Genomic DNA, 10,151 nt, shown 5'->3' with positions numbered 1-10,151 from the left:
TAAGCTGCAGCAATGCCTCGTCCGAAAATGAATGTTTAATGCCGCTGGCTACGTCCTCAGACACACCTTTTATTTTTGATATATGTAATTGACCTTTGAAAAATTTATGTACAGCAATTAGAACGTGAAATATGTATTCCATAATATTATCATGGCTTGTGCATACTCTGGATCTTTTAATTTTGTTTCTATTAAATGTGATATGTGAAAGACTGAAGCCCACCGTCAATGAACTGATTGGGCCTTATCAGTGTGGCTTTAGACCTGGAAAATCCACCATAGACCAGGTATTCACAATACGCCAAATCTTGGAAAAGACCCGCGAGAAAAGGATCAACACTCACCACCTATTTGTCGACTTAAAGCCGCTTTTGACAGCACTAAAAGGAGTTGCCTATGCGTCACTATGTCTGAATTTGGCATCCTCTCAAAGCTCATACGGCTGTGTAAAATGACATTGAGCAATACCACCAGCTCCGTCAGAATTGGGAAAGACCTCTCCGAGCCGTTCGCCACCAAACGGGGTTTCAGACAGCGACTCCCTTTCACGTGACTTCCTTTAGTCTGATGTTGGAGAAGATAATAGGAGCTGCAAACCTGAACCGCTCAGGAACAATTTACTACCAGAGCGTGCAATTGCTGGCTTATGCCGATGACATCGACATAATCGGTAACAAAAACCCAAAAGTCTGTTCTGGCTTTTCCAAGTTGGATAAGGAAGGGTGGTAAACGAGGACAAGACGAAGTATCTCCTGTCATCAAACAAACAGTCACACATTCCCGCCTTGGCATCCTTTTGACAGTTACAATTCCGAGAAAGTAGAGATTGTCGTTTACTTGGGAACCAGCATTAACACCGATAATAATGTCATTGCCAACAAGTGCTACTTTGGACTGAGTAGGCAATTCAGAAGTAAATTCCTCTCTCGACGTACGAAAACCTCACTCTATAAATCACTCATCCTGCCCGTGCTGGTATATGGCGCAGAAGCATGGACATCGACAACATGAGATGAGTCGGCTCTTGGAGTGTTCGAGAGAAAGATTTTGCGGAAGATTTACGGGCCTTTACGCATTGGCGACGGCGAGTACCGTAGACGATGGAACTATGAGCTGTATGAGCTTTACAACGATGTGGACATAATGCAGCGAATTAAAATACAGCGGTTTCACCAGCTTGGCCATGTCGTTCGAATGGACACGGACGCTCCAGCTCTGAAAGTATTCAGCTCGGAGCCCGCTTGTGGTAGCAGAGGAAAAGGAAGGCCCCACTGAGATGGAAAGACCAGGTGGAGAAGGACTTGGCTTCACTTGGCATTTCCAATTGGCGCCAGTTGGCACAGAAAAGAAACGACTGGCGTGCTTTGTTGAACTCGGCTAAAATCGCTTAGGCGGATACAGCGCCAAATAATAAGGAGAAGAAGTTTTGTAGTTCACTCAATTTCAGTATCATAAAGTGTAAGTTTTAAATGACTATAAGTTACCATTGATTTTTGAGAATTTTTTTCGCTGATGATGTTGCGCATTTTCTCCGCCTAGCGAATGCGTGATAGTTTTTTTTTTGTATGGGAAAAATGCCGAAGAGTGTCAATACGTAAAAGACTTTCTGGTGCGTAAACTCCTCCTAAACGACCGAAACGATTTTAATGGCATTTTTATGTGTTTTAGTAGGTTCCTGTATACTTTAGGTTCACAACTTAAAATGCCAGGTGGGGCTGGAGCCTAGTTATTAATCAAAATCGTATATGGGATCTGATTTGACTCATATTCGAGATATGCATTTATTAGTAACGATAGGGGCAATGATATTGCAAAAAAAGATGCGGAAGGTGGCCCTGGAGCCGAGTTATTGCTAAAAATCGTCAATTCGGAGGCTGCAGGGATCAAAGTCAAATTAACCCCGTTAAATCAACCATCATAATCATTGCGGTCCTTGCTTTACGGTGACTAAACAGAATATGGACCAATGATATTCACCAGTTTGGAAATTGTTATTTAAGACGCCAATGGAGGATATGCCTTCTGTCGACCACAACACCCAACATGAACGTGAATTGTGGCGAAAACGTTAGACCAAATGTTTCAATAAAAAAATTAATTTTGGGCGGGACGAATTTCGCCGGGTCTACTAGCTTAATATAACAGATCCTCAGGGAATTTCTACTCACGATAGGAGGAAAGGGCAAAGAGAAACCCCCAGAGAGTTTCTGTTCAGAATCGCCCTGTACGGCTTTAGAAAGGAGGCGTTCTGCGGGTACTAATGTACCAATCAAGTGTGAATATTTGTGGGAAAACCGGAAAAGTTTTGGATAAATAGTCTTCATTCCTGCCCATAAAATTTGGTAATTCAAATAAAACTTATCTCGTCTTGTATGTTATGAACTAATGATTTTTGAAAAGCCCATAAATCTAAAATCTTTCTCCAAAGATTCCTTTCCGAATCTATGTATGTACAAAGATAGTGGTGTGTCTTCATTAGCTTTGTTCCACACGCTTTCCGGGCTGTTTCGGTAATTCGAGCGTAGACCGACAACAAAAACACTTTGAAAACGACTTTTGGGATTGTGGGCTGAACATTGTTCACACCGGTTGTTAGTGTTTTCGTTGACATTTCTTACATATTTTGATTGCAGTTTCGCTGCACAGAAGCAAAACCAAAACACTTTTGCTTGGTTTTCTTTTCATTTACAACCTTTAACTTTCATTCTTTTTTTGCTTTGGCCAGGAAATTAACAATAAATCCGAAATGGCGTATTAAAGATGATAAAATATGACTTCCACTTCGATAAATAGTCGAAAAATACTAGTGAAGACACCGATTAGAATGAGTGGAACGTGAGTTTTCAAGTAGTTTTCAGCGAAAACTGGTTTTCGTTTGACAGATTTTACATGGACGAAAACACAAATTAGGTCGAAAACCAGTTTTAGAGACGAAAACATGTTTTTGATGTCGGTCAGAACATGGTATTACTCTCTCACAAGTGTCAAAAATGTGTTAACATGTGCCAAAACTGCCCAGAGTGTGAGGAACTGGAAAAACCACATTTCGTGCCCGGAATCAACAAATCAGCTCTAAACAATAAATATATGTGTGTTTATCTTAGATGGCGAATTTAATTTGCAAATAACTACATTTTCTGAAACTTCTGTGGTATTTTCCATTTATGTGTTTTATAAAATTTGCATTCGGATTTAAACAAACAACAGCTCTCGAATTGCACATTTGTGCCCGGAAAAAAAGTCCGGACGGTTTCAGGCACGAAGAAGAAGACATTTACGACCCAAAAGTGGAACGTATTCGCTCATGATGCAATAATACAAGGTGGTATCAGTTGTGACAGCTCGATTTGACGCTGCCTTAGCTCAGTAGAATGAGAAGAAAAAGGGAATAATTGAATCCCCATATGGGGAAAAAATTTCACATTTTCTCCTAACCAAAATTTGCTTTTTTATAGTATATTCGTTATGAAATGAAATAAAATAAGATAAAATACCTTTTTAAGAAAACAAAGCGTTTATACTGAGAAAAAATTAAAAACATTCAACTATATTAATGGGCAAAGAATAGTTAAAGAAGTAACACTGTTTCACGTAAGGCAGTCAATATGGCGGAATTAGAGCGAGAAGTTGCCAACTGATAACACCTTGTATTATTGCATCATGGTATTCGCTCAATTACCCATTTTTCTAGCGTGAGGAATGCTTTCTGTTTTTCCAGTTTTCGCTTAAAACCACTTCCCACGTTCCACTAATTCCAATCGGTGTCTGTACTAGTTTTTTTTCGATTAATAATCGAAGTGGAAGTCATATTTTATCATCTTTAATATGCCAGTTCGGATTTATTGTTAAGTGGCTGGCCAAATTAATGTAAGAATCAACGAAAACTTCAACAGTCGGTATTAACAGCCTTCAGCCCAAAATCCCAAAACTCGTTTTCAAAGTGTTTTCGTTGTCGGTCAGAACATGTTAAAAGGCGTACATATTTATAAACAATCGCCCCTATGGCGAGTGTCGACTAGTAGTAGATAAACGGCTATTTATCGATTATCCATAGTATTTTGAATGTTGTTTTCTCGTTCAATAGGTGAGTGTGAATAGTTTTTAGGCGGTCATCCTTCTACAACTGTTCGTTTGTCGCTTATTAAACGAAAAATCTAAATTCACAATACCATGGAATGTCGATAATCGAATATGAGCACGGTTGCCGTTTCCAATTTCTTTTGCGGTCCAAATTAACCCATTTCTATAACATCGGGAAGTTAAGTGGAGTTGTTGTTCTTTATCAAGAAAATATGCCAATTCAGATTTTATTACGGTTTTTACATATTGCGTTTTTTACATAAACGGAACCGTGACCATGACTAGTGCGCGTTAATTCTATTTTGCATGCTAAAGAGTTAGTAACAACTGACGAATTTAACATTGCGATGACCTAGGAAGTTGTAATAAAATAAATTGGAAACCATAGTTACAAGAGAGAAAGTTAAATCCAGTGTGCTAGTTTTTCTGGCTGCTTATTAGCCAAGTCAGGCGTCATTTCTCCTTCCGAAACAGCCTGACAAATTTCGTACAAGTAACTCTGATCAGTACTGAGAATTGTCGGGTCCACATCAGGCAATATAGTTGCGATCATGTTGAGATTAGGTACGGGTAAGTCACCACAGTGCTGTAAAATCTTACCTATGGGTCCTGACTATCTGACAGGTCCAGGAGTGGAGCCATCCAAAGCAGTGAAGAGGTGTCGCAGTGGCACCCTGCAGGAAATGGGACTAGTTTGTAGCTAACTATTAGCTAACTAGCAGTCGGCTAGTGGTAACTATTTATTAACTATTTTCTTTGGCCGCCAGTTAGTGATCTCTGGTTTCCCCTGCATTAGATGTCAACTAACTTATAGCTAACTACTTTTGGACATAAACTATCAACAAAAATAGATTTTTTATATTTTTTATATATATTTTTTATTGTTTTTTATTTAGAATTACATATTTGCTTATTTGGTCACAAGTTCTTTTATAGGTGGTCTCATATTTTAATTCCATCAGACATAACATCAAAATAATAATGTAAGATTTCGATCCATGTTTTATTTGTCCTGAGTTCTAAAAAGAATCTCCGAAGGGCAGAAAAAAAGTGTATTGAAAGTAAAGGAAGCTTGTAAAGAAAACAAGCTCTCGATAACGTTCTGCATGACTCCTTCACGACTTTACAACTAATTTAAAGTTAGGTTTGTCATAGATATTTAGAAGTTAGTTATTTATCGAAATCCCGCAAAAAAGCTTACTATAAATTGGTTATTTTAATCAATTGATATTTTTTTCTGCAGGGCAGTTCGTTTGCGATTTATTTGCACTGGTGGTCTTTCAATTAAGGAGATAACACTATTTTGCTTTTTTTATTACACTTGCTCTTCCAGAATACGAACGGATACGAGAACATCTTCACTAATTATCTCCAATAGAATTTACTTATTTTTTCTTGGACTATAGTTTTGTCTTTACGACCATCGAAGTGCAGGCCACTTATTTCATTAGCAGTACCTACAGAGGCAATATTTTGCAACTCTTCTCAGGCCTTCCTTTCCTACCCTTTCTCTTCATTCGATAAATATTTCATGTGCGCGAGTATTTGAACAAGTTTATGAGAAACTTTGAGCCTTATAGATACGCCAACTGATGATGAAGTCAGAAAAAAAATGAATAGTTGGTATAATTAAATGTCAACTATAAAGGAACATTTTAATTACTCAGGGTTAGCGAAATTAAAAAACAATTGCTCCACCCTAATGCAAATACATACATGTATACCAGTTAAACTTATAAACACCTAAAGCGCATTTGCCGTATAAATTTTTATCTTCATTCAGAAAATGCTTGTTAGTGACGCCTATGTTACGAGTACTTTTCATATGCAAATTCTGTATTGCTTGGCACATTTGTATTTTTAACCGACTTCCAAAAAAGGAGGAGGTTAACAGTTCTTCGGAATATTTTTTTTTGTTTTTTTTTTTTTTATGTATGTTACCGCATAACTTTGGACCACGTCAACCGATTTCGATAAAGGTAGTGTCTCAGAGGTGATCCCATACTAATCTGGTTCAGATCCGATCAGTGGATCATGAGATATATATATATATTTTTTTTTTATATGGGAGTTGAAGTCGGTTTTTTTTTTGCTAAAAATTACTTGTCATTTTATCTGCTATGCGAGCTTAAAGCTCATTCAAACATACGAAGCAACCGCTTTTTTCCATGTGTGTTTATGGGAGTATAGTACTTATATACATACATACATACATCTATGTATGTATAAACAAACTTTGGATGCATCCTTTTGTTCCCGCATTTCACCAACTTTTATTGCTCTTGACATGGGTTGCATTTGATATGTTTTTCTTTGTGGTCATATGTGTAGGTGCCATCGTAAATCTAGAGATTTATTTGCATTTCTCTTTTCAGATTCCTAATTTTTATTGCTGCTTTCATAAGAAATTTTGCTTTAGAACTCAGGAAATGGCAATGTGGAAGTGTGAAACTGACTACAATAGCAACAGGTACCGAAACGCAGAGTTGATGAGCTCAAACGCTTTGCGGTACACATATTATAATATATCATATTAAAATTTTATTGTTTTTCAGCTTCTAAATAATCATTACAACGATAAGAAGAAATTGAACTTTTATGTATGGCGAGATTATTTTCAGGATAAAGCATTTGCGTAATGTAAATTTACGAAATATTGCTTTTATTGCTTTTGGGAATGCAGCTAAAGTGGCCGACTATACTATGAAAAAAAACAAAAACAAGTAATTTTTAGCAGAAAAAAAACCGACTTCAACTCTCATATAAAAAAAAATATATATATATATCTCATGATCCGCTGATCGGATCTTAACCAGATTAGTATGGGACCACCTCTGAGACACTACCTTTCCGATGCAAAAAGAATTATCGAAATCGGTTGACGTGGTCCAAGGTTATGCGGTAACATACATAAAAAAAAAAAAAAAAAATATTCCGACGAACTAATAACCTCCTCCTTTTTTGGAAGTCGGTTAACAAGTAAAAAAGTCTGAGTTCGGGCGGAGCCGAACATTAGATACCCGGCGCTAGTATTTAATATAGTTTTTGTTCACCTTTCCGAAAAATACCGCTACACGGTAAGCAGGGGTGACAAAATTAGATTTTTAATTTAAACATTTTGGTCTAACATTTTCTCCAGAGATATACAGTATGAAAAACTCGGTATGCGATTGATTTCATATATATCCATACCAAGTTCCAGTACTCTACCATGAACATTTCCAGAGATGTACAGTATGAAAATTTCGGTTTGTATAGGAGGTGCCACACCCCTTTTCCAATAAATCCCATTTTTCTCCATGAGTATGTGATTGATTTCATATATTTCCGTACCAAGTTCAAAAATTTTACCATGAACGTTTCCAGAAATATGCAGTATGAATTATTCGGGTTGTATGGGAGGTACCACGCCCGCTTTTCCAATAGCTCCAATTTTTCCGAAAGACTATGCGATTGGTCTTATATATCTCCACACCAAGTTTCAGTACTCTACCATCACTCTAAAAAAAAGTGTGTAGATTTCCTAGCTAAAAGGAAATTTTCCTACCTTATTATTCGCAAAATTACATGCTCGTTTATTCAACGAATAGTTTGTTTAAATTTCAGATATTTTAGAGTGTAATATAGCTGCTGTGGTGTGCGTAAATTTACTACGAAAGTGTGTACAAGCTACAAAATAAACATCTGCTGTTTAATTACACCCGTAGAATTGTGCAAAGCCGCTAACAAAAAGGATTTTTACACACGAAAATGTGTAAACGTGAAAAATATTTTATCATCATCTAAATTAACCCCAAAATTTAAAAAATAAACAAAAATATACTTGATTTATAGTCGTATTTTGAAACAGATTTTTTAGAGCGATGAACATTTCCAGAGATATGCAGTATGAAAAATTCGGTTTGAAAGGGAAGTGCCACGCCCCCTTTTCCAATAGCTCCAATTTTTCTCCAAGAGTATATATCTCCATACCAAGTTCTAGAACTCTACCATGAACATTTCCAGAGATATTGAGTATGAAAAATTTGGTTTGTATAGGAGGTTCCACGCCCCTTTTATGTTTCGAGATTTTTGTTAGCCGATAACCATCGTTTGAACGTCTGCAGCAGGTGTCCGAAATTTCAAAAAAATCGGTTCAGCCGTTCTCGAGCTTTGCGATATATGTACATACTTAGAGTATGGCTGCTTTTAATATTGCGCTCACTTACGTACAAAAAACATAGCAGCAGGGCCATGGCAGCAGGGTTTTTATGCGTAATTATATACATACATATGTATGTACATAAATTTCCAAGAACAATTCCAATTACATGCGCTTTACATCATTTAAAGGAGAATTGAATGCACTCCTTTCGGCATTTTTTTCTTTTTAAGAAACATTGATATTTAGAGGTATACAAGGCATATGAAAGTCAAAAGTTAAGAAAAATCTTCATAACACAGGCCTAAAAAATTTCATTTTCAGTAAAAGGAAAAAACTAAACTACTTTTTCTAGGGTATATTTAGGACTCAGAATTTTTATTAGGTTGAATGACAGGTACTTTGTCGGGAAGTTTTTATGTAAATAATCAACGAATTTTCCCTTAGGGTCAAAACATAGTGGAGCGGCGAGCAAAGCGAAGAGCTAGCATTGAGAAAAGCTTCAATTACAAACGTGTATGTACGCTTTGCTCTTCACTATGCGTTTTCCCATTGAAACATATGCGTTTGAAATCGACGCTTTGCTCGTTGCTCTTTGCTCGCCGCTCCACTATGTTCTTACCCTTAGAATGGAATTATACATTACCTCATTTTATCATGCTATAGGCCGTATAATAAAAGCGAAATTTGGAATTTGTCTCCCGGTTAAAATAAGTGAAATGCAAAGCATATTCGATATTTTTTGTTTGTTTGGAAGAAACAGCCTGCAAAGAAATTCATAAAAATCCACACGATTTTTTACTAACTTCAAACTGGCAATTGGTTGCACTAAAATTTCAACTTGTATGCAAATTTATTGAATTTTCCTGAGTTTTGTAGTTAATAGATATTTTATGTTTTTCTGTTGTAGTATGTATGAACAATATTTTTATAAAAAATCTCTATGTAAATAAATAGAAATTTGTAATTTGGCGTGGTTTTTATTTAAATTTTAGTATATGTTTTAAGTAATTTAGAAATATTATCATTGTAGCTTCGGTTTATGAAAACTTTTATGTATGAAATTATCATTGTGTTGTTTTTCTAATTAGAAAATTTCCAAAAACCCAATCCGTGATTGATGCACTTGTGCACAGGGGTATTATAAATTTGTTCACATAACGGTTGTTTGTAACAGGCAAAACAAATCGAGATAGATATAGACAAATGTATATATAAATGATCAGAATGAAAAGAGAAATCGATTAAGCGGTGACTGTCTGTCCGTCCGTCCGTCTGTGCTCACGATAACCCGAACAAAAATTTAGATATCTTAACGAAACTTATTCACTCAAAAAATCAAATTTTCAATAATTTTCAGGCGAGAAATAAGTATATCGTCGCCTTAGAGTGTAAACCTGCTAACGACCAAAAAACATATTTTACTGTAGAGGTAAAAAACTAAATATATCTTTAACTTTAGTCTAAGGGGCAAATCCTACATATAGTTTGTTAATCGCGCGACGTTATATGGCCCTAATCCAGAACGAATGAAAATATTACGTTTTTATGGTTTTATTGGCGAATTTCTAACTTAGCAGGTTTTAGTTTTTGTATTTTCAAAATTGAAGTGGATTTAGCAGGTTTTTTGTATGAATAAAATTGTTTCTATTTTATTTTTTGTGATTACGAGCTCAATTTAAATGTTAATTAAAATAGGATTCCATAGATAAAAACAATCATATATATAAAATAATACAACAGATTTATTCTTCCGTTTATTGCAACAAAAATAGGCAGTTTATAATACATATATTAGTAACTATACGTGAAGTATTCCTCTCTCAAATTAATAGTACAAAGTCCACATATAAGATAATTTAAGTAGGAACTCAATAATGCCAGAAAGTATGATACATATAAATCAATCATGAGGTAAATTGTCATAGTA

The sequence above is a fragment of the Rhagoletis pomonella genome, unplaced genomic scaffold (assembly GCF_013731165.1).
Source record: "Rhagoletis pomonella isolate Grant_MI unplaced genomic scaffold, Rhpom_1.0 Rhpom_scaffold_00002, whole genome shotgun sequence".
Taxonomy (NCBI): Eukaryota; Metazoa; Arthropoda; class Insecta; order Diptera; family Tephritidae; genus Rhagoletis; species Rhagoletis pomonella.
This window is presented reverse-complemented; position numbering follows the sequence as displayed.